General features: G+C 36.6%; 1 long non-coding RNA gene across 2 annotated transcripts; it reads right to left on the reverse strand.

Moving 5' to 3' along the window:
* Nucleotides 1–2,595: 2,595 nt before the first annotated feature.
* LOC106028964 (uncharacterized) lies at nucleotides 2,596–22,873 on the reverse strand. 2 transcript variants are annotated; one of them, XR_002792768.2, is made up of 4 exons: nucleotides 22,135–22,873; nucleotides 14,768–14,823; nucleotides 6,116–6,201; nucleotides 2,596–5,250 (listed from the first exon to the last, which is right to left on the reverse strand). It is a non-coding gene; the product is annotated as an uncharacterized LOC106028964 (long non-coding RNA). The 2 variants fall into 2 exon arrangements; XR_001202588.3 differs by lacking the exon at nucleotides 14,768–14,823.
* Between the last annotated feature and the right edge of the window lie 1,708 nt (nucleotides 22,874–24,581).

The following is a 24,581-nucleotide window of genomic DNA, read 5'->3' on the forward strand; positions in this document are numbered from 1 at the left end:
GTAGTTGTTTCCAGTCTGTCCTTTATTCAGGGGCACATAGCTGTCCCGTGAGGGTACTGACCAGCCTCCTAAGCAATTATCACATGAATAAATTTTGATTCATGAGAAGTGAGTACAAACAATGTACACAAATTCTACATTATTCTTTGAAACAAATTTGCAGGCTCTGAATGCCATCTTTTCCCATTTGCACTGGACAATCATGGTTGGGCTCATGTTGATCCTCATGGTGTAAAGCACCATTGATTGAACAATTCAGAAGCTACTTTCTGGGGATGGTAGAGCTGTTTCAGCAAGTGTGGTCCCTGCACAACATTGAGACAGAGCGTACCCACCCCATTGGACTCTTATAATACTGAGAAATGGGTGTCTGTTTATTTGAATTAGTATATGTTGAGATTTTATTATAGCAGCTTTGACTGAATCCTACTAATACAATGACTGAGAATTAAGTAGGAATCATTCTTCTTAACTGCAAAGCTCTTGCATTTATTACCATTAGACATCTCAAAAGAAATGGAAATGAAATCTTAAGGAACCAATCATTGAGGATTAACTTCAGGAGACTGACTGCTTCTTGAATGTGTAAGAATCAGTGTGTCTGGAGATGTCCAGAGGGACTGTACCACGTATCTATAATAAAACTCCATGTATGTTTTTGAGAAAATACAGGAAACACAAAGGTAAGTTAGGTTCTTTTTTATGAGCTAGATTTTCATTTCAGAGAAGGATGGCAACAACTTCCTAGAATGTAGTCTGGTAAAATGTTTCTAAGCAGTAGAAAAGAAGAGATCAATTCTAAATGTGTTTTTGAAATATGTTTTGGTACTGGTTGTTCAACGGCCATTCAGAGGATCTAATATTTTCTAAGTGTCATCATCTTTGAAGATAAGTTTTTTTGGCAGGGTATAGATTATCATAAGAATGCAAAATAATACATTTGAATGTATTGCCTCATGGGCTCTTAATTTACATTTACTTGCACACATTGTAAAAATAGTCAAGTAGGCTAAGAAATTTTAAAGGATGAAAAGTCAAAGTGATTTTAAACAAACTCAGTTGATTTTGCTTTCTGCTCTTATGTGTCATTAGTGTTTGCATTTTTTCCTGCATGATTATATATTTTAAAATCAGTGTATTAGGCACCACATCCAAAATATTTCTAAGAGTTTCAATCTCTTCCTTCTATGAAAAATGCTCTAAACATAAAATTTCCCATAATCATTGCACAATTATGTTAAGTAAATACCTAGAAATATCTAATATTGTAAGTATTAGCCAAAGGTATCCTTGAGGAGAATTACTTTATTAGAATGATTTAATATAAAAACACCAAGGGAAAGTTCTTAGTATACAGCTCTGCTTCCTGAAATAAGTTCTAATAGAGTTTATTATGCAATTGCATGTTCAAAATGACAGCTTCGTTCTATTTTTTAAAATGTAGATTTCTCTCTGTGTGTAGGTGCTGCAAAGAATTCTGAGAGCTATTTTACTAAAAATAAGTCATCTGTGTCAATAATGAATACTTCTTGCACAATCTTATCGTTTGCACCTGCAAAGGTTCAAGAAGGTAACTTCAGGTGAATTGAAAAACCCTTTTATGTAATTGAAAGTATCATTTATTAACTAAGCTAGGTTCTTCTTAATAAGGTGCTGCCCTTCCAATAACATATTAGGCACCACGATGAGATACAGAAGTGGTGCTTAATACAACACATAGGACTAACAATAGGAATAGCACCCCGATCTACAAGCTCTTCACAGAACTTCACTGGCTATGAATGATTCACCTGTAATAGTTTGCCATTTGTGTGCAGTACTGGTGGACATCCAATGTTTCTCCTCATCTCCATTTTCCCTATGTGCAAATGACTATTGTATGCCATAACCTTCCAACCCTACTCACTGTGGATTAGATTAGCTTTGTTTTTCCCAATCTTCTTAGACTTGTAATTCTCCTGAATTAAATAGCTGCACTTTGGTCTTGGGCCATGATGTTTATCTGCAGAAACCTAACACAGATCATCTAAGAAAATCTAATTTCAGGTTATTCAGTAAGTAAGCTAAGAGCAGAGCAATTCACAGGCTGGTATTGAGGGAAATTGTGTTTCCAGTCCAAAGAGCCAAGATCAAGAAAAGACACTGCCTTTACTTCTTTCAATGTGTTTGTGGAAACAAAAAGGATGATTTAAAAGGAGAAAAACAAAATAGAAACTGGAATAATTTGTGATGAGCTTTGCAACGTTCTCTAATTAATATACATATTTTTGTACATTGCTTTCCATATTAAAAGTCTTGAAGATTTTCACTTGTGAATGCATCAGTAAGATGCTTAAAATGTCTCTACATAGCACTGGTTTTCAGGAACCAGGCACAAGGCAATGATAAAGCAACATTTTAAAATTTCAGGTGACTTAGATTGGCTACAATCCTTTGCTCATGAACTATGAAAGAGTTTGATACACAGCATAGATACTGGGAGACCTTTAGTCTGACACAATGACACAATCAATCATCACAAGAAAAAGAAAGCAGATATTGTAGGGAGGGGTTCATAGAGACTGTAGCAACATGCAGGCATGACTTCAGAGTGTCTTTTTAAAGAATTTTTTATTTTATAGAAAAAATAAGATAAAATTTCAAACTAAAATAATAGGAGAATACCAATAGATAATACATTGTGAATTGTTTTCTTAAAGGTAGTTACTCAGAGTATAAGATACAGGCATAAAAATTTCTCCAAACAATATTAGCACAAATTCTCCCTTTCAGTGAGCTAAGAGACACTAATAGCATAACTCTCTTGAATTTTTCTCCTTCTTCCTTTCTTCCTTTCCCTTTCCCCACCCTAGTTACTCTTTCCTTTTGAACAATTTCTTCCTGATATCTATTGTACATTTTGGTACTTAATTATCCTTTCAGTTTCTCACCCTAGGGAGATAATACAAAGATATTTACACATGTGAGTCTGATTTATTTCACTTGCAAGTATGGTCTCCAGTTGCATCCATTTATCTATAAATGTCTGAAGTTTATTCATCTTTGTGGTGAGTAGTACTACATTGTATAAAAAGACAATATCTTATTTAGAACACATAAAGAATTTTAAAAAAATCAGACCCCACAAACTCAAAGACTCAATCCAAAAATGAGTATCTGAGATAGATGCACATGTCTCAGATCAAGAAATACAAATGGCAAATAAATACATGAAAAATGCTCCATATTACTGATCACTCTAGAGATGCAAATTAAAAACACTGAGATTCGATCTCATTCCAAAAAGAATGTCTGTCATCAAGAAATCAACCAATAGCAAATGCTGGCAGGGCTGTGGAAGAGAAAGGAACCCTTCTCCACTGTTGGTGAGAGTGTAGACTGGTGCAACCACTGTGGAAATTAGTGTGGAGATTCCTCAAAAAACTAAGATTACAGGTTCCATTTGATGCAGCTATTACCCTTCTTGATATCTTCTTGGGAAAATTAAAAATATCACACCAGAGTGATATATGAGTAAGTATGTTTATAGCTGCATGATTTTTAATAGTTAAATCTTGGAGACAATCTAAATTCTCCTTACAAGTGATGCGTAACAAAGTGAATATTTGAAAGGAATCATTACTGCCTTTAGATGGAATCTCATACTCAAACCTTTACCTACTATAATAGTATGGGATGATCATTACATGAGAGTATGTGTTACAAAGACTGTAAAAATAGATTTCTATTTATGGAGCAGTTTTATAGAAATGGTGGTATGACCCGAGATCCCTGGAAGTGGTAATGATCATGTCTGCCAAGTGGCTGACAGGAGATGGATATGGCCCAGTCATGACATCTTACCTTGACAAGATTGGATGGTTGACAGCTACTCTACCTGAGAAATATTTTGTTCCCTAATAGAGATGCATGCTCTAGCTGATCTGGGGTCATTGTGTTTTCCATGGCTTAGCTGGGTTAAGGGTCTGGTCTCTGTTTCACAAAGACCACAACTTGGTCAAATCTCTCTGAACATTGCTCTTGATGCCAGCTCCCCTCTTCATGACTTCAAGAAGTGGCAATGCTGATAATAGTGACACTGATTGCAAGAATAAAAGATATTTTATATTGAGCTCTATGATAGCTCAAATGAATTTCCTTCTGTCTTTGTAGAGGAGAATAAGCCTTAGAAAAATTATGCAAACTGTGACTTCACACAGAGAGAAATAAGCAACAGAGGTATCAGAGTTTCTGCTCTTGATTTTCTCTTCTCTTTGAGGCATAGTCGTTTTACAGACCCAGGCTAATCTCCATACTCATGGGGCTCTCTTTTTGAATTAGTCTTCTAAAGTTCTCATAGGAAATTATCAAAAATCCCAGATATAGATTCTCTCATAGTTGTGGAGGCTGAACATACATATCATGCTATTGGTTAGACTGGTTCCTTCTAGGATCTCTGAGAGAGAATCTTTACCTTTCTTTATTCCTAGCTTCTGTGGATTGCAGGGAATCATTTGCATCTCTTAACTAGCTTCTGAGTCACTCCAGCTCTGGCCTCTGTTGTCACAGAATTTGCTCCCTCTGTGTTTCTGCATCTTTGTGTACACACATGGACATAAGTCACTGGACTAAGGTGCACTCTAAATAGATACAATTTATCTTGATTACTCAAGATTCTATATGAAAATTAGCTCCATTTCATAGGTACAGGCATGAGAGGTTAGAACTACAACATTTTTTGGGTGGGGAGGGGCACGATTCAACCACAACACTTTTATTTTCTGGTGCTGTTTAAATAATTCACTAGTAATTTTCCCCCAGAAAACCCAGTTGTAGAAAATAAATGTTTGTAAGCAATCTTTCCATCTTCCAGGTAATAGAAACATATCTTGAAAAAAGGGTGTGCATAAGGAGACTGTCTTCTTTCTCAGAATGGAAAGCTGAGCACAAAACACAATCAATATATCCAAGCTTTATCCTGACACTGATAGGATGGTATTTTGAGTGATTGCTTAGCACTGCCTTCAGAGTAGCTCAATAAATGATGCTTCCCTCTCCAACCATGCAGCACAGCTAACATAAGAGCTCACGTCAGACGTTTCTTCCTCTGTTTGTTGACAGACAGCATCGTTCATGAGCATGTCACCTTTCCTTGGAAAATGGGTGTTGCACCAACTCCCCATCACTCATGATAAATGATGGGCAGAGCGGAAATGCTTAGAATCAAGGGTCCTCATCACCTCAGCCTAGAGAGTGCTGTAAATGACAAGACTGGAGAGGGGAAAAAAAGTCTGTTAGGCTATTATTTTAAAGAGAGTACAAAATGTCACTTCTAATTGTTGCTAATGCAGTAAAACATAGTCACCAATTAAGGAATCCAAGCAGAAAAGACTCTTTTGGGTCCAGATGGTGAGAGGTAAGGCTATTATGTGTATTGAAACACCATCTGTATTTCTGAGAACACTGACACTGTATTCCAGTATCCAAGGGGAACCTGCGTGGATTTCTGCTTGCTCTAATTGCTGTAGTACCTGAAATGTATTCAGAGACTTCCCCTCTGCACCACATTTCTGATGCCTGCCATGCACCATTTGACATTCTGCAGTGCTGTGCTCTTTGCATGACCCCATCTTTCCCACTGCATCATTTAGCTCCAATATGTTCAGCCGCAAATGCCTTCCAAATCATTCACTTAGTGACCGGGGGCAGAGTTACCTACCACCCACCAGGGAATGAGTCATCATATCATGAAGGCCACAGGAAAAAAAGACATTTGTCAACAGCTTCTGTGTGTTGTAGAAGATGAGTTCAAATGTAGGACATCACACAGATTTACTGGTGCATGATAGATGAGTGAATTTTTGACAAGAAGTGTCAAGCGTTGTCAGAATCTTAAACAATAATGAAAGGGAAAGGTAAATGTTTGTTGTCAAACAGCCTCTGTGGGATCACTGTTTAATAATCAAAGCTGTTCCCTCCACCAGTATTACTCTCTGAGAAATACATAAGGGGAGAGGACTCTTGAGTCACTGAGGCGTATTCTGGGTTTGACCTTTGATCTCACAGCTTTTTTTGGGGACCAGGACTGGCTTAGAAATAATTTTCAAGAGAGGTAATTTAGTTCCAGCTTTCTTACCTTTCTTGACTCCACAAATTAAAATTCATCTTCTCGTCACTGTCTTACCTCTCAAGCTTTAATCAAATGAATCCTCCTTAAAATGACTGTGGAAAAACGGAGGCATACAGGTAAGCAAATGCAAATAAATCATCTCTGATGTTATTGCTAGCATAGCAACTAGATACTACTACAAAGATATTGCAATGGTTTAAATCCCAAATGTGACTGTATCAGATGCTGGTAAAGATACAGAGCAATAGGATTTTTCCATTCATTTCTGATAGAACACAAAACAGTACAGCTACTCTGGAAATCTCTTACAATAGTAAACATAACCTTATCACATGATACAGCAAACATAACCAACGGGCTTGAAACCATAGACTTACAAAACAATCCACACAAAAAAATGTGTATAGTGGCTTTGTTCACTGATTATCAAACCCAGGGGCGATCAGAGCATCACTCAGATGGTGAATAGAGGAACAAATGGTTACACCGTCTAAACATTATCCAGATGATGCAATGTTGCACATTGTTGAAAATGAATGGAGTATTAAGCCATGAAGTGCTTAGAACAACCTTATATGTATGTTGCTAAATGAAAGAAGTTACTCTGCAGAGGCTTCTTACTGTGTGATTCCAGCTCTGGGACATTGTGGGAAAGCTATGTGAGGTAAACTCAGATGAGAGCAGATGAGACCCAGGTGATGACCTGCTGATGGAACCAGATGAACTCAGTAAACTCAATCAAGACTGACTGCAGCTGACTCCTGAACACTTGCATAAGAAAAAAAGTTGTTACTAGTGAACCATCTAGAGATTGTTATGCAACATTACTGCAACAAAAACAATGTAGTATAAAAACCATACTATTAGTTCTCTAGACAGCTACTGAGTGTCCTTTTCACGATCAGTTTTAGATTTACAGAAATACTGTACATACAGTGTAGAGAGTTCTTAAACTGTTCCCACTGTACACATAGCTTCTATCACTAATATCTTGCATTAGTGTAAAATAATTGTTATGATTAGTAGAGAAATATTGACAATTATTAACCAAAATCTAGTTTATATTAAGATTTATACTTTATGTGATATGGCTCTGAAGCTGAGGTCAGCATTGTATTTTTATATGAAATATTTTCATTGCCTTAAAAAACTCCCGTGTTCACTTATTCATTTCTCCTCCTCCCCAAACTTCTGATGACTTCTCTTTTTAGCATTTGTATATTTTAAGTTTCCTAAAAAGAAAATTCTTTTAGTTAAAACAAACTTCCTTGTTTGTGACGCCCTACTACCACAAATGCTTTAGGTTTGTCTTTCTTTCTTTCTTTCTTTCTTTCTTTCTTTCTTCCTTTCTTCCTTTCGGTAATTCTTCTTCATTCTTGTTGAATCACTGTTCAGTATAGAGATAAATCCGGTGATTATCAGCAGTTTTGTGCATAGTGATTGCTTTTTCTTTCTTGTATAACTATACATTTTTTACTTTAATTTTAATTACGCCTTAACAAAAACTGAAATCATCTCAAGACTGAAATCTATTCGTTCATATTTTTTAAAATCTGTAAGTTTTTGGAGACTTCTGTTTCCTTACTTTGATGTGCACTGATTTCTTTTTTGACATTTTGTTTCTGTTGTCCCCTTCCTTTATTGGTCTTCCCTTTGCTATTCAAGCTCAGTGTAACTTTTGCTGCATTCTTTACCTGTAATTTCTGTTCCCTGAATCCCCAGTCTTTGTCTGCAGAATGTCTCTGTACTGCGCTCACTTAAATAACTGTAGTTCCACTCCCCACAGTGCCCGTTCTTACAGGATTCCGGGTTAGCACCGGCTGTGGTAGATGTTTTGCTCAGGGTTTGGAGAATGGAAACGAAGCAACAATCCTTGTACTTGGAGAGCTGGTGCAGGGTACCAGACACGGTGCAGCCCCTTCATCCTGTGCAGCCCCTTCATCCTGCGTTAGATGCTGACTCACCTACACAGCATGGAGCGCACCTGGCACTGCACATGCTCTAGTTCCTCTAGGACCCTTCCTTCAGCTTCTCTCGGTTCTGGGTCACGGCCTGTGTACACCAGCTTCTGCCTATTACCGAATACACTGAGCTGGTAGGAGCCAAACTACAGATGCAGGTTCTTTTCAGGCTTTAATTTGTCGTCAGAGTCCAACTGTTCTCATGGCTCCGTATTTATCTGCATTGTCTCTATTTCACTGTCGTTTACATTCAGATTTTCTCCCCAACTTTTTGTGCTGTTATCCCATAGTGACTTCGGGCTTCACATTAGACGATTTGACACTGGAACATTGATACCTAACGTGTTGTCTAATACTTGAGTCTATTTTTCTGTATCACACAGAATATTTCCGACTTTCTGATCATATTCTACATGATACACTAATTTTTATGGAGTCCTAAAATGATTTGCAGAGAGGTGATGCATAGCACATAAATTTTTAAACGCTTTGCCTTTCCATATACACATATACCATTATCTTCATAGTAAAGGATAGTTAGCTAGGCGTACAATATTTGGTTAGGAATTTTTTTTTCATAAAACTGAATGATACTATCATATTACTTTTGGTTCCAAATGTTGATGTTGAGAATCTGAAATCATTCTCTTTATATGTGAGAATTTTCATCTCCAGAAGTTCTTAGAATGTATATTCTGTTTCTTAATTCCATTACTCAAAGAGTGTAATGGATGGGCTGTTTTTTATTCATCATAATAGACATTTAGTGATGTTTTGCAACCTAGAAACTCATGCTCTTCAGGTTTTCAGTTTTCTTCTTATTTTGTTGATAACGTCTAACTCTTGTTCATTCTGTGTTCACTAATGAGAAATTGCGGCCCCTGAATTAGTTTTGTAATCTTTTTAAAATTATTATGCCTCATTAAAGGTTCTTGAACTATTTTTTGTCTTTTCCTCTGAATTTTGTATTTATACTGCTAGATCTTTATTTTAAGTGGCATTCTTTTGGCATTATTCTTCTTTAAAAGATGCAATACTTTCTCCTATTCCTGATAAAACATTGAGGATTAGATAGGGGTACATAGAGTCTCCCAAAATATGTACACATCAGAAAAAGAAAAACAAGTATAAATATTTTTATTACTAAATTTATTGAGATATCATCGGGTTAGTACAAGTCACCTTTGGTCTCTACAATTACAAGGGGTGCTCAAAATGGCTTTCAGACATTTATTAGTATAGCAAACTGCTAAAGTGTGTACACATTTTGGGTTGGAATATACTCCATTCTGTCAAAGCTGTTTTTTCCAGCTTTTTGCTAATGTTTCCATGTTAGAATCTTTTCCTGAAAGCAATGATTGCTTGTTCGTATATTTTGCAGTTACGCAGGGCTTTTGCACTGAGCTTCATCCTAAGAACTCTTTATCGATTATCTTGAGACAGGGTGTTACTAACTTGTTAAGCTGCCTATCTTGGGCTCAAACCTACAATCCTCCTGTCTCTGCCTCCCAGAGTGCTGGAATTACACTTGATTACCAACACTTCCAGCCCTCATCTGTTCAATACAGTAGTAGCTGAAATTGCCACCACCCTATTCAGTGTGACATCTGAAATTCATAATCAACTTTAAAAGACCATTTCCTATCAACCTGTTTTGAAACTCAGTTTCATTGTTTATCTTTTATTTTTATCCTTAAAATAAAATTAAAAAATAAGCAAATAAGTAAATGCATAAACTTAAAAACAAATCAAGATGCAAATGTTTTGAGAATCATCCAAGGACCATGTGGTGCTAACGGTGGCTAGCTAGTTATGCTAGTGGAGGTGTTGGAACATTTAGGGCTTGAGGCTTAATGGAAGGAAATTAGTCATCTGAGGTGTGCCCTGAAGGGGATAAAAGAGCCCATCGACTCTTCCTATCTCTCTTCGCTTTTCTGCCACTATAAGATGAGCTGCTCCTGTGACATGCACTTCCCACCATGTACTGGGTTGCCAGACACAAAGCATCCATGAACTGACCCTTCTGAAACCACAAGCTAAAATAAATCTTTAAAATTGATTTCTTCTACTTAAACTTGATATTTTATCTCATTGACTGTTTAGTAACTCAAATATGTACACAGATTTGCTTCAGCTTAAAACTTCTAAATCACCATTATTTATAGAGTGCATTGTCCCTTAATGGTAATTCATATCATAGCCCAGAGTGCAAAAAGCCAACACAATCCCTAATATTGGTGAAATTATTAAATGTGCAAGATTATTAACAAATAACTGGGAGTTAAAATAGCTAAAAAATTTCATGTAAATGTAGATGATGTGGGAAAAATAATATTATAATTCAGTAATATTTTTAGGTGCCAATATATTCATTTATTCACATATAAACTCTTAGAACCCAACAAATTTTTATACAGCATTATCACATGCAGTATTAAAAGTATCATACAAGTGCCCAAGCCAACCCACTTAAGCCACTGTAAACATTCTATGGCTATAATGTTTTACTGTAAACTATACAAAAGTATTACAGTTTGGAGAAATGGTATCCCAGCTGCAAAAATCGTTAAATAGGGGGCTGGGGATTTAGCTCAGCGGCATAAGTGTCTGCTTTGCAAGCAGGCAGTCGTGAGTTTGATACCCAGTACCGATAAAAAGGAAAAAGACAAAAAAAAAAAAATCATTAAATAGACTTTGGTAGGTTTGTCTGAAAATGTATTCACAGATATAGGAAAGGATTGTTTGCACAACACCCATTTGCACAAGAAATAACATCAAGAATTAACAAATTGGATTATATCAAAATTAGAAAGCTTCTGTTCAGTAAAGGAAACAACCAATGGAGTAAAAAAGTAACCTACAGAATGTGAAAAAATTTTCCAGCTATTCCTCAGAGGACTAACACCTAGAATATAAAAAATTAAAAAGTTAGATACTCCTAATAAAAGACCTAATCAAAAATGGACAACTAAAATGAATAAACATTTCTCAGAAGTACAAATGGCCAATAAATAATGCTCAGCATCTCTAGGAATTAGTAAAATACAAATTACAGAAACCCATATGCCCCCTTACTTCAGAAACAATGGTCATTATCAAGAAATCAATAACAAATTCTCGAGAGGCTGCTGGGGGAAAAGATACCCTCTACATTGCTGATGGGGATATATACTAGTATAATCATTATAGAAATCAATATGGAGATTCCTCAAAAAACTGAAACTAGAAATTCCAATCCACCTAGGCATTCCCCTCATGAGTATATTCCTGAAATAGTTAAAGACATCATATTACATACATACCCTTATTAATAGCACCACAGCTCCTAAAACTAAATCTTGGAAATAGCCAGAGTGAGCAGTTTAAACAACAGACATATTTTCTCATAGTTCTGTAATCTGGAAGAACTGTGGTCTAAATGTTAGCATGGTCAAGCCCTGGTGTGAGCACTCTTCTTAGCCTGTAGATGGCTGCATGGAGAATGAGCAAGCCTGCAGCTGTCTGTTTGTATAAGGGCACTAATCTCATAGTAGGGGGCCCCATCTCCCTGAAACACTGAAACATAATTACTTCGTAGGCCCCAACTATGAAAACTGTAACCATGAGAGATAGAGTTGCAGCAACATGAATTTGGCATGGAGGGAGAACACAGTTCAGTCCATAGATGTGGGTGCCCAAGTATATTTAACTCCTGTGGGTTCAGTAGGGCACCTCATCCTTCCGTTCCATCTGCTCATTTCATTCAGTTTCTGTAGAGGGCACATTACATTGCTGTCCTGTGATGGAGGAGCAGTCACACACATGCTGGGTGAGAGAAGCAAAGGAGTGATCGATTGCTCCCTAACTGACCCTTATCTTCCCAACTCTGGCTTTTGGTGCTACGCTGTGTCTCTAATTTGTTTCCAGCTCCCTGTAGTTCTCACCGAGTTCTTCTGTGTAAGCTCCCTGGAGGCACAGTTTTTGCCTCTTCTAGTTTCTTCTCTGTTGTTTTTCTCTGACAAGGTGGGGATGGAATAGAGTAGGTCCTCAGTAAATACTTAGCAAATGATAAATACAAATGTACTTCTTTTCAGCTTTTGTTATTCAGTTACTCAGCTATTATACTCATCTTCCAAATTTTATTGTCGTCTTTGTTTTCCTGTCATCTTAACTCATATTCTATTTAATTATGTGGACTTTAGCCCATTTAGAAACATCATTTTTAGTAGGTTTTAGAGCACAGTGAGTGAAATATGTCTCATATTAACATGTTTACCTGGATCTGGAGCATTGGTTTACAATTATTTAATAATTTTTAAAAATGTTTTTCTTTTAACTTTTTTAAACACTCCTAATAAAATCAAGAGGTCTACAGATAGGAACATCTATATTTTGTTTTGAGAATCTGTGGCTTCTCCAACTTTGACTCTCACCCATTCTACTATTAGGGTTGTTACCATTTTTAAATTCCAGTTGCCAATTATCATCTAACCATTTGTAATTTTTCCATGAAGTAAGTGTTCTAGACATCAAGAACTCTTGGGCTTTCTCCTTTCCTTGAGCTTTAAATAAATTATGACACACTTATTTTGTAGCAAAATTAGGTGCCAGGAAAGATCAGAGAATCTATCTTCCATTTCTCGGAGAAAGGCTGATCATCCCAGTGGTATTTGTATAATGACTCACTCATTATTGATTAAGGGTCTAGAAAGTCTGAGGATTTTGCATTTTGAGAATCCAGAAGTAATTTATGGTAATAAGCAATAATGGGAAGATAACTTCTGTGTGTTTTGTTGCTAAAAGCAGCTGTCAAATCCAGATGCCAAGAGATATTAATGTGAAGAATATTGTCATAATGCCCATTTTTCCCGAAGTAAAGTAACTCAGTGACACAGTGCTGCGTATTCTAATGCTCCTTTGGCTTATTTTCTCTTGGCTTCTTACTGATGAGTGACTTTGGTTACAAATTAGGGAGGTGAAAACTATAAAAATCTCATGTGTTCGAGACCGTGCTTTGTGTGTTATGAGTGCTGAAGATAGATGCCTTTTATCTCCTCAGATTCATTTTTCTCAATTGGCTAAGCATTTCACAGAATGATAGGACTGCTACCCATCTGTCGAAAACTAAAATGTTATCAACTGACATTGTGCGATGAGTGCCACCAAATGAAAGGGGTTTATTGAGTTCCAGCATTGCTTCTGTCCTTCTTAGGCAGAAACAGCATTCTTGTTCTAACGATAAATACAAATCATGTTACTTTAGTTTTAAATTCAAGAATTCTATTGAATTCAATAACATATTTATAAAGCAAAGGCACAACCTTTTGTGATTGAAAGTACACAGCTGTACCCAAGGGTAAAGACAAAGTTATTGAGAAATTAGATGGCACACATTGAACAATAGGAAAGGACAATGGTAGGAACACTGCCACACCCACGCCCAGCTGTAACCAGTATTACCTATTAGTTTCCAAATGGTAAGAAAGTTAACTGGGCACCAGGGGAGCCTCAGGACACACAGGGCACTTGTGACAACAGCTACTGACCAACACACATGGGAATATTTCACTTTATTAACAACAGCCATTATTGCACTGGTGCCCTCTGGTGCAGTATCAGCCTGAGTCAGACTAAACTTGAATTTCTGTCATGGCCATTCTTTAGAGTGTGATCCAGAGCCAATTTCCTAACCTCTCTGAGTTAGTTTTTCCCTCTATGGCAATAGGTGCAGTCCTCCCTTGTGTCATTTTGCAATGTGTGTTCAGATTACCTGGGTAGACATCTAGGTGGACATTCTAGGTGTGTCAGATTTTCTATGGCAGACAAAGACTCTCTAAGCCTGTGTCCTTTGGTAAGGAAGACTTTAGGAGGAACTACATAGTATGTGACTGCCAAAGAGAGGAAGGGATGGCTGTGAGGGCCTCGTGCAAGGCCACCTCTGTAACTGTCACTGCCAGATCGTCACTGCCATTGTCGTTTTTAAGAAGTTTCCTGTGCCAAATCTGGTAGCTCGTAAGGTTACTGTGGACTTTTTATGCCAAGATCTATATGGGAAAGATGGGTGACTTGCTTTTTGTCTCAACTAACTCAGTCTGAATTAAATTCAAATTTCCCACTTGTGCATCTGAAGTTAAGAACCTAAATCCCATTTGGAATTCTAGCCGTAAGAAAGTCAAAAGTATTCAGCTTCCATTCCTCTGAAGGACGAGAAGGCAAACTGAAGGGCTTGAATGAGTTTTGAAAAAACTGATGCAGATTACATCACATAGTTCATGCCTTGACCTTAGAAGCAAAGGCCACATCTAATACATTCATCCTAAGTGTCATTTCTATTTTAAAGATTTTGTGATTAATTGCGAGGTATCTGAATATAAATTTGCACAGTAAGGTTGACCAAAGCTTTTATAAGTACTAGAAAAACACTACTAACATTTGAGTATTGACAATTTAGAGATAAAAAGGACTTTGACTGATAAAAAATACATAAAGGTTAGGGTTAAAAGAAATGTTATCCCAAGGCCCAAAGACCCAGGTCTTTCAATCTCAAAATATTTGTTGTTTAAATTATATCACAATACATGGATTTATTTTTTAAAAAACTTTAATTTACCTGCAACTTTGGTAATAGGGCAATTCAAGTCTGGCTTTGTAGTGCATATCTGTAATCCTAGCATTTGAGAGGCTGAGGCAGGAAAATAGTTGTGAGATTGAGACCAACCTGGATTATAAAGTGAGCTCCTCAAGGCCAGCCTGAACTGCATAGTGAGACTCTGTCTGAAAGACCAAAAAAAAAAAAAAAAAAAAAAAAAAAATGGTAATTTAGTGTTAACTTCTGTTAGTGAGGAAACCTAAAGTCCAGTGATTTCTTTCTGCACTTACTTTGTAAGCTCGCTGTGTATCTTTGGAATGATCAGGAGTATGGAAATTAATTTCCTATGTCAAATCACTGGGCCACTCAGATACTGGTTAAACATTCTCTGTGTGTGTCCATGAGTGTCTTTCTGCACGAGATCATGAAGTTGGAGATCTTGAAGTTAGTATTTGAGTAAGTAGAAGACAGTAGGTTTCCCTCCACAATATAGGTGAGCCTCATTTAATCTCTTCAAGTCCTGAACAGGACAAGATAGAGTAGAGGAGGTGTTGCTCTGTCCCTGCCTGACTCTCTTTGAGCCGGTATATTGTCTCCTTTTGCCTTTGAACTTAGGCTGAAGCACATACTACTACCTCTCCTGCTTCTCAGGGATGCAGTCTTGGATTGGAGACATACTGGCATTTGTCTCTGGTCTCCCCTCTGCTGCCTGCACATCCTGGGACTTCTCAGCTTCCATAATTATGTGGGTGAATTTCATTCAGCAAATCTCTTTATATTCAGATTGTATACAAAAATGTAGTAGATGATATGTTCATGGATGCAAAGTATATATATTTGTATTTTATAAATATATAATGCACATTTAGGATAGACGTATATTCTATATTTTTAAGTTGGGTTTGTATAAATATGTGCATATTACCTGCTTCACTGCAGAACTCAGACCAAAGCAATCAGCTATGGGGAGCATTGAAGGAAAACGTATGCTTAAAACTGAACCACTGAATTAATCTCCACATATATAAATGGGTATAAATGTTCCAAAAGGAAATTTAAGTCACTTTTCCTTAATTTACCCAGGATCATATAAACTACATAAAATTGAGCTTCACTTACTATAAATGCAATTGTGAAGGATTTTTTATTGACTTGATAAAAAGCCATAAGCAATGGGAACCATATGTCAGTTGAACTGTTGGGGTTTTGCAATATTAATTGCAGTTAATAATGCATTCAATTTACAAACTGGTTAAATTAATGATATCAAGCTGTCATTTTATATTTTATACAAATGTTCTATGTAAAAAATTTAATTGTTAGGTAGACTATCACAAAATTCAGTACTGCCGGGAAAGATCACAAAGGAAAGAATAGAAAATGATGTTTATTAACCACAAATATTTTTTTCTTTTAATAGAAAGAGACGATTTGGGGTCATTTGTCACATACTCACATCTTGGAGTTGCCAACATGTTCTCAAAGGAAATATTATGAATTCAAAAATGCTCAGAGAGTTAGAAGGGGGATATTAATCAGTCAAAATTTCCATATCCAGGATATATTTCAGAGGCAAAGGGGTGTGGTGCTATCTGGGTACAATGCAGTATTGTGTGCTGTAAGCAGTGGTGAGTAGTCTGATTTGGGTTTTTCTGTGTATGTGCCGTGTACATCTCTTGCAGGTTTCGTATGTTTGTGGAAAATAATCATGAAAAAAATCACTGAAAGAGGAAGAAAGAGGAGCTCTTAAGACTGTTCACTTATTTCTCTGTCTTTGTTTCTCTTTTATTAGTGACTTACTTTTTTCTTTTCCATTATTCATAAGCAAGGCACAGATGGTTAAAAACAACTCTGGACTGGTCACAGTCATAGCCCATGTTCTTTGAATTCTTTTTATCCATCATTTTCAGAGACTTTAGCAAATACCTTTACCTTCAATAGTGAGGAGGTAAATTAAAAATCAACTTAGAAGCCATATATAATTTATGAAATAATGTAGGAAACATGAAGAGGATTTAAGGTACGAAATCATAGAAAAGAAGAGAAAAGTTTTTCCTTGCACACAAGAGATATTTGTAAGAGGTCAGTAATATAAGTGATGCTGGTTTAGTTGTCTATGAATTAAGGCCCCATGTGTGTTTCTAAGCTATCAATGATCAGAATGAGTCCCGAAATGAAATGATAAATGATTCCCAGGCAGTTAAAACAAAAGAAACAAATCTAATTTTAGATAAAATGAGAAAGCTTTCTTCTGCTTGTCGGATGCATTCCCAGAAAAAATTTTGTTTTTGGTTAATTCTAGTGGGTTGACACTGGTGACAATGAAATGCATTTTCGTTGTGAAACCTCATTGGTGGCAAAATTATTTTTATACAGTTGTCTTCCTGTTTTGATGCTCATAAATGCCCAGTTTGCTTCAGACTGCTTATAATTGTTTTTTAATATGTGTCGGTACTGCTGGGTTCTCATACTGTTTGTTCTTGGGAAATATTTGTTTTATTTTAATGTCTACCAAAGTGCCAAATTTCTTCAGTAAATCTACCAGTGAATTTTTCTCAAGTCCAAGAATAGTAGGGAGATTTTTTTTTAAAAAAAGTGTCTTACTTGAAAGCTGTGATTATGGTCAGGAAAGCAGATTAGCAAAGTACTGTCATGTTTTGTATGAAGTTGGATTGTTTCAAGGAAAAATCATAGTGTAAATAAACTGAGCCAGGCTTCTTAAAACTTTGGGTCTTAATGAAAACATTTTTCCCAACCTTTCTCCATGAATTCTCCATTCATATTTTTATTAAATGCACAGGAAAAAAAACCAGCCTACCTAGTATTTCTAACTATCTCTACTTTAAGTTTAAATGTGGTTGTTGCTTCCATCTTTCTTCAGTTTCTATGCAGTTAACCAACCAGATTCGAAGAGGCACGAGACGCTCAGCAGCCTGAGCTAAGGGTCGGTGTTTATGTTGTTCCATGTGCTCAATTTACAAAGCAATAAAAGCTGAGTGTCACACGGGATGCCTGGTAAGGGAGACAAAATAGAAATCCACTAATGTTTTCTGAGTTTATTTTTTCATTTAGAAATGAGAGTTTTAAACAAGGAGAGCAGTGCCATCCAACATGGGGTTATCTTTTCACATATTTTTGAAATTTGCTTTGATTATCATTGTTCCTTTATGCAACCAAGAACCTGTAAAGACCCGTGAACTTTAATCTGTTGAGCCCCCGCACCTTGTATTATCTTTAATAAAGGTCAGTGTACAGTGGAACCTAAATCAAAAGTTGCAAGATCCCTGCTCTGGAGAAAGAAGGACATTGGAAGTGGGAATTAGAGCCAAATGTTTCAGTGGAACTTGTCACGTATACATTTAATTTAGATTGCTCACATGAAACTAAAGGGTGAAAATCCTCTTTCATTTGCAGTTTTTCCTTCCATTGGCATGATAAAAAAAAATTAGAAAAGAGAAATAAAGGGCTACTTAAGGAACATCTTTCAAAGATAATTTTGAAACAATTTTGATGGCGTGATTTTTGTTTCACACCTTCCTCTTGAACATACATTCTTTATAATATGTGATTTTATTTATAAAAAGTGTCTGGAGAGCCAGGAAAAGAGAATTTCTTTGATAGCTGGAGGATATTGCTTTAGAAAAACAGTACATATTCTTGGAACTAAAAAAATAACTATTTATCCACCTTTTTTAGTAATTACCTATTGATATCCAAAAATATACCATGGGACCTGGGGATATAGAGAAGAGTATCATTGATTCCTTGCCTTGAGAAAAGGTAAGTGGGCTAGATAATTACAATACAAAACTGTGTAGCTAGATAATTACAATACAAAATCATAAAGGCTACTACAACATACAGAGGGGTTGTCATGGGGTAACGATTCCTATTGTCTGTAGTCCAGACGGCCTCTGACCAGTGATTGGTTTGAGTTTATTTAATAGGTAAATATAGAAGTTTCCTTTCATTTTCATAGCAAATCAGAGTTTCCAAGCTGTTTCATTATGTCATTTTATGTGATACACAAAACCAATTAATATAGACATTGTCCCTATGAGGAATTGGGCTCTGAGCAGAAAAGTAAGCACTCAGACCACTCAGTAAGGTAAGTGGCCATAACAACATCTGAGAGCTTCATGGTACAGTGCACACCACTACCCTCACAGCGCATAATTCTGTGAGTTGAGTTCAAGACACTCTGATTTTTAATAATTTAGCAAAGTCCCACTAACAGATGAACAAAGATTCTCTTCTCTACCAAACATTACACAGGGACCTCTGAGCCCACTTCTCCACCAGTCCTTGAACTTGAGTCTTCTTTTAGCTCTCCTAGTCCACTTGAGCAGATGCCTTGTTAGCTCAGTTCTGCTGGACTCCCATCATCTTTAATATCTGATCAGACTCTTCATCCCCTGTCCTCTATGTTTGGGCATGCTGAACTGTCTTCTGCTATTAGGTCAATTTAATCAGAAGCCTCTCTCAGTAATTGTCCACCTACTGAACCCCTTCAGTTTGGTGATGGGCAGTACATTTTTACGTCTTTGCTGCATTAAGAGTTGAAACTTGCAATAGTTTTGACACCTATTGCAATGATCCCAAACAAACTCTTTCTTAAAGTTTTAACAAGTGATAGAACTACTTTTTCTTTAATAGTCATATCTAAAATTGAAATTGGACTTAACAACTAGCTGAGACTAGGGTAATGCAGTAGAATAATTAATTATTGTCCTCACACAGAAAGAATAATACACGTTAAACACCTTAAGGATAAAAATGTAGTCTTCTTTACCTTTCCATACTCATCTTTTTATACTTAAGGTGGTGCCTTTATATAAATATTTAACACATATTTGCTGACACTGTTGCCATGGGTGATGGGGTCTGAGATGGACTCTTAGGTTTTTGTGTGCAGTGAACGAAGAATTGGATGAGACATGCAATGGGAAGGAAAGAGCAGCAAAGTTTAATTAGGAGCTAACACTTGTTCAGAGTCAGCAAGCTCCCGCTAGCAAAAGAAAAAAGACGTGAGCACTGAAGACACTGAGTTTGGGGATTTCAAACACTTTGGCTCGTGTAGGGTACCTCCCAATGGGTTTTCCAAAGCCTGACTGACAACGTGATTGACAGGGTGCTGAGTTATGTCCACTATGCTGTCGTGCGTGTTTTTCCCCCCATCATTTACTGTTATAATTGGATGTGTGAGACAAAGATCATATGTAGGAATCTTCAGTGAGCTCCAGGTGAGAAAATGTTACTATAAGTCATGCAGGAGGATTTGGCATGCATGGTTTAGGATTTTGGAATTACCCAGAGCAAGCTCAGAGGTCTTTGTTTTGCTTATTTCTGCCTCTGAGTAGTCAACCTTAGGATAAAGGCTGGGAGTGTTGGCCAGTGGACATTGCCTAGACTCAGGTAAGTAGAGGGGAGTAGTCCAGGAACAGTGGAAGGTCAGTAGCCCCAATCATAAGATCTATATTAATCCTGCATACTTATATTTAATAGGTAAATTATTTTATTATAATTCATCTTTTTATTAAGATCTCATTTTCTTTTCATAATTACTATAGATTTTGAACTAAAGGTCTTAGTTAATGATATAATTATATTGCAATCAAGGATTAATCTTAGTAAACCCCTAAATATAGTCTTATGTTATTCATACCTCATCTATTTTGTCTGTTCTGTTACACAGGCAAAACAAAACTTATACTAAGGCTCATTTCTAAAGTAGACACTAGGAAAGCAATAGGTAATCCTCTTTCGTTCTGACCTCAAGTGTTTCAAACCAGGACAAAAACCTCATATTACCTAGTATTATGGACAGATAAGTGAGGTAGAAATATTGTAGGCAGTCAGATAGGGAGAGACCCTCAAGGAAGTCAGTGCAGAACATGAGAACACATCACAACTGTGGCCGGAGTTGCCATCTGTCGAAGGCAGACCTCAAGATAAAGATGGAATGACCAGGCCTACATGCATCCCCCAAGAATAAGCAAAAACTAAAGATTATACTACAGTGGATACCACCTGGTCCAATAAAGTCTAGACAGACACCCAGATGTATGACCAGGACCTCCTGACCCATCTCTCCCTACAATAATCTTTGTGTTTTCCATGTACACGTGCTACATGACCTGATTCCTAATTAGAGCAAAATTGCCCAAGTGAGTATACTTGCAATCTTATTGGTTGGTCATAACTTTGACCCACTTTGTGCCCACTTCATGATTTTGTACTTAACTCTGTGATTTTGGTCCATAAATCTTCTTTGGAAAAGTAGGCTCATTGGTAACCTACTTCGAGGTCCTCTCCTGTCTCTTGAGAGTTATCTCTGTCAATAAATTTTTCATGCTCTTAACCTCTGTTGTTCCTTAGAGTTCATTCTTCAATTTTGGAGAACAGGATATTGGCATTTCTGACATCAAGCAGGTTGAGAGGTATATCTACTTCCCCTGTATTTCTAGAGCAAAACCAAAACACTTTCCTCTCTGCAATCTTATTTCTTAGTTGTGATTATTTACCTGGGGCACAAAAATCTAAGACTTGAGTTCATTTTAATAAACTAAATAGAAAAATCAATTCATAATTTTAAAATTATTTTAATCTTATATGTAATAATAGCTGAAAAGAGTTATTTGCTTCTTGTAATGAGTTTTAGAATTATCTCATTTCTGAGGGAATTATTTGAAAAACTATATCTAGTGCCTGCCCTGAAGACACTTATAATCCAACTGCAAAGACAGTAAACAAAAATGAAAGATACTTACAGGCAAAATCAATTCCTAGTTTCTTATTTTTAAAGGCTCCAGGGAAAGTAGCAGAAATTTTTGTTGCATACTACCCTCATCACTTTTGGTGAAAATAAATCAATCATTTTTATGTATTACCAACTTAATGGATTCTGTGATGTGTGTATTAAGAAATGAACTGAAGAGGTAAACAATAAGGAAATCACAAATTCAGAGATTTTCAGTTGAGACTTCTAAAAAGAAAAGAAAAGCGACAGAAAACATAGCACTGGTACATTTGTGAGAACCAGGAAACGAGCAGGTGTGATTCCCCTGGTAACCTTCACGTGGACTGTATGAGCCAGCACAGTGGTTTCTCCTTGTTTTTATATTGCAATCAAGGAATTGATTGTTTCTTTAATGCGGTTATTTTACATTCCTTCCCTCCTTTTCCGATCCCTTGTGCTTTACATCAAGGCCTAAAATCTGGTAATTGGTCTTAATTTGTCAGAAATGCAAACTCTTGGCAGCAGAGTAAAAAGAACTGAGGCAAAACTTAGAGGAAATTTTAAAGAATTAAATTCTAGAAAATAAATTGTGTTGTGAAATCAAGTTTTCAAAGGAAGCCACCAAAGAAATTTCTGAATACAACAAGGATTTTACCTAAACCCTACCATATTAAAATATAGCGTATAAATTACAGGAAGTCTAATAACTGGCACATAAATTGTCCAGGACAAATTTTTTAAAAAGCAATCACTGTACCTTTTGCTATCAGGCATGCTGAACAGTTGGTTTGATGGACACTTCATATAAATAGACGAAAAGTGAAAGACTGCTCATCAGCATCTTCTCAGCATAACTTCTCTCCCTTTGGCAGCCTCTGTTGGCCTGTTTGTGACTCTTCTTAGCGCTGTTTAGCTCTTATTTGGCTGCCAGGACTTCTCAATCTCCCATCATTTTCAGTTTAGTTAAACCCTACCTCTCTTGCTTTGCTTTATTTTGCTTTGCTTTGTGTTAACAACCCTCTTAATATTCTGTTAAGCACTGCTAGAAAAATTCAGAGGAGCTAGCCAACTGAGTTTGGCACAATTAGGCCTTCCGTGCTGTTCTGCTATCCTTTTATTCATCATTAACTGACTTCCTAAAGCATTTTCTTTAGCAGTTGTTCTAGTTCTTTTCCAATTTCGTCCAGCCTCCAATTATACTATTGTCTTCTTCCATCTGAGTAAGTAAAGACTGTCTTCTTACTCGGCTCATAAGGAGTTTCTTTCCTACATTCTTTCTTCTTTACCCCAGAATTCTCTAAAATCCATAGATGGTTTCATTAAGGATACAATGACATATTCAAATTAGGATCATTCGAGTAGGAGGTGCTTATTGAAAGATCCTTTACAGGAGTAGAGTGTGCAGTATCCTACGGTAAGAAATCTCCTTGCCCATATTGCCAAATGGGTAGGTCTTCTGGGGGGCTTCAAAAGGTGAGGGTCCTGCAGAGCTGCCCATCTTTAGTGGAAGAGTGACCTTTATTTGAAAACTGCTGCCAGCCCAAGGCAAGTCTGAAAGCCAAGGGGTGGAACCTGACTTTTCTTTCATAGCTTATTCTGATCTCTTGCCTGTTCTCTGTTGACTACAGATGAGGTGCATGTATTTCCTTGTTGGCACTAAAATCAGGATGAAGCATGAATCTTCAGGGACAAATAAAAGGCATCTAGCATAGACTTCAATAAAAATAAGCAAAATAAATGAATAATGGGAAACAGGGCAGTTGGATCTTTTATGAAAGGGATGAGCATTGAAAGATAGTGGGAGAAAAGAGAGCAAGAAGGAGATAAAAAAGAATTAAGATGAGTTATGTATATGCACCAACTCCACATAAGGAATGCAATCAATATGTACTGCAAAAGAATAAAAGTAATAATAAAAATAAAATTTCTATCACAGAATGAGATATCTTATTAAAAAACCCAAATGATTTGTTGTGGCTATTATGTAAAATAATAATTTAAAATTTCACAAAATATAAAGAATTTCCCCTGCTCTCAATTTTTGCAGAAGTTCAGAGCCTAGAGGTAAAGAAGTATAAACCCATAAGTATTTAAACCACCTATAGTTAGATATTTAAACAAACACATTTAAAAGTAGTTTTCCAATTAGAGAAAAGTGCTATAATATAGCAACATATAAAATAGTTCAGCAATTGAGAAACAGGAGAGATATCTTCTGGGACAGCAAAATCACAGAGAAAATTTTCATGTGGCTGGAATATTTAACAGTGAAGAAAATTTACACGTATGGAGTTAGAGAAGCGAGGGAAGGTATTCTAGCAAGAAAGAATGGGCCGAGAGGGTGAGGTGTAAAAATGTGGAGTCCCTATAGAACTGTAAAATAGGCATAAAATATGGGGAGTTTAGCAGATCGCAGTGACAGTTTTGGGAATGGTTGAGAACTCACTAGTGAAAAGTAAAATCCCTGTTTTTACTGTGTGGAAGGATCATTTTCAATCCTGAACATTTATTAGTGTTATGCATGCAGCAGATGGATGGTACAGATACCCTCATCCTCATTTTTCAGGTGAGCAGACTGACTCTTGGGACAATGGTAAATAATTTCATCTAAGTCTCAAAAACAAGTAGTGTCTTTTCTGGAAAATTCAATGACATAATAAAAGTATGTTCAAGGCAGATACAATGCCCAATGTGTAGCAGCAGTACAGTAACTGTTAGTCAGTGTGCAGATTAGTTTAATTGTGAGCTGGGCTACGGGAACCTCAGATAGTTGGTAAAATATTATTTCTCTGTGCATATGCGTGTGTGTGTATAAAGATTTTTTCAAAAGATACAAATGAGCATCAGTAGAATGAGTACAAAATAACCAGCACAACAGGGCTAAGCATCGCCAATCCATTGAGTGTTTGAATAGAACAAAAAAGCAGGAGAAGGTTAAGTTTACTCTCTCCATTTGATCTGGGAAATTCATCTTTTCCTATCTTTGGACACTGACTTTCCTAATTCTCATATCGTTAAGCTGAGGTGAGGATTTATTTCTTTGAACCTCCATTTCTGACTTGGTCTAAATGACACCACTGATTTGCCTAATTTTCCAGATTGCACATTATAAGAGTTCTAAGGCCCCATAATCACATAAACCAATCCCTAGGATAAATTAAGCGTTGTGTACCTCCCTGTGTATCTCTTATTGCCATTGTTACT

This window comes from Cavia porcellus, unplaced genomic scaffold (genome assembly GCF_034190915.1).
Source record: "Cavia porcellus strain 051 isolate PalLab524CR breed Dunkin Hartley unplaced genomic scaffold, mCavPor4.1 scaffold_8, whole genome shotgun sequence".
Taxonomy (NCBI): domain Eukaryota; kingdom Metazoa; phylum Chordata; class Mammalia; order Rodentia; family Caviidae; genus Cavia; species Cavia porcellus.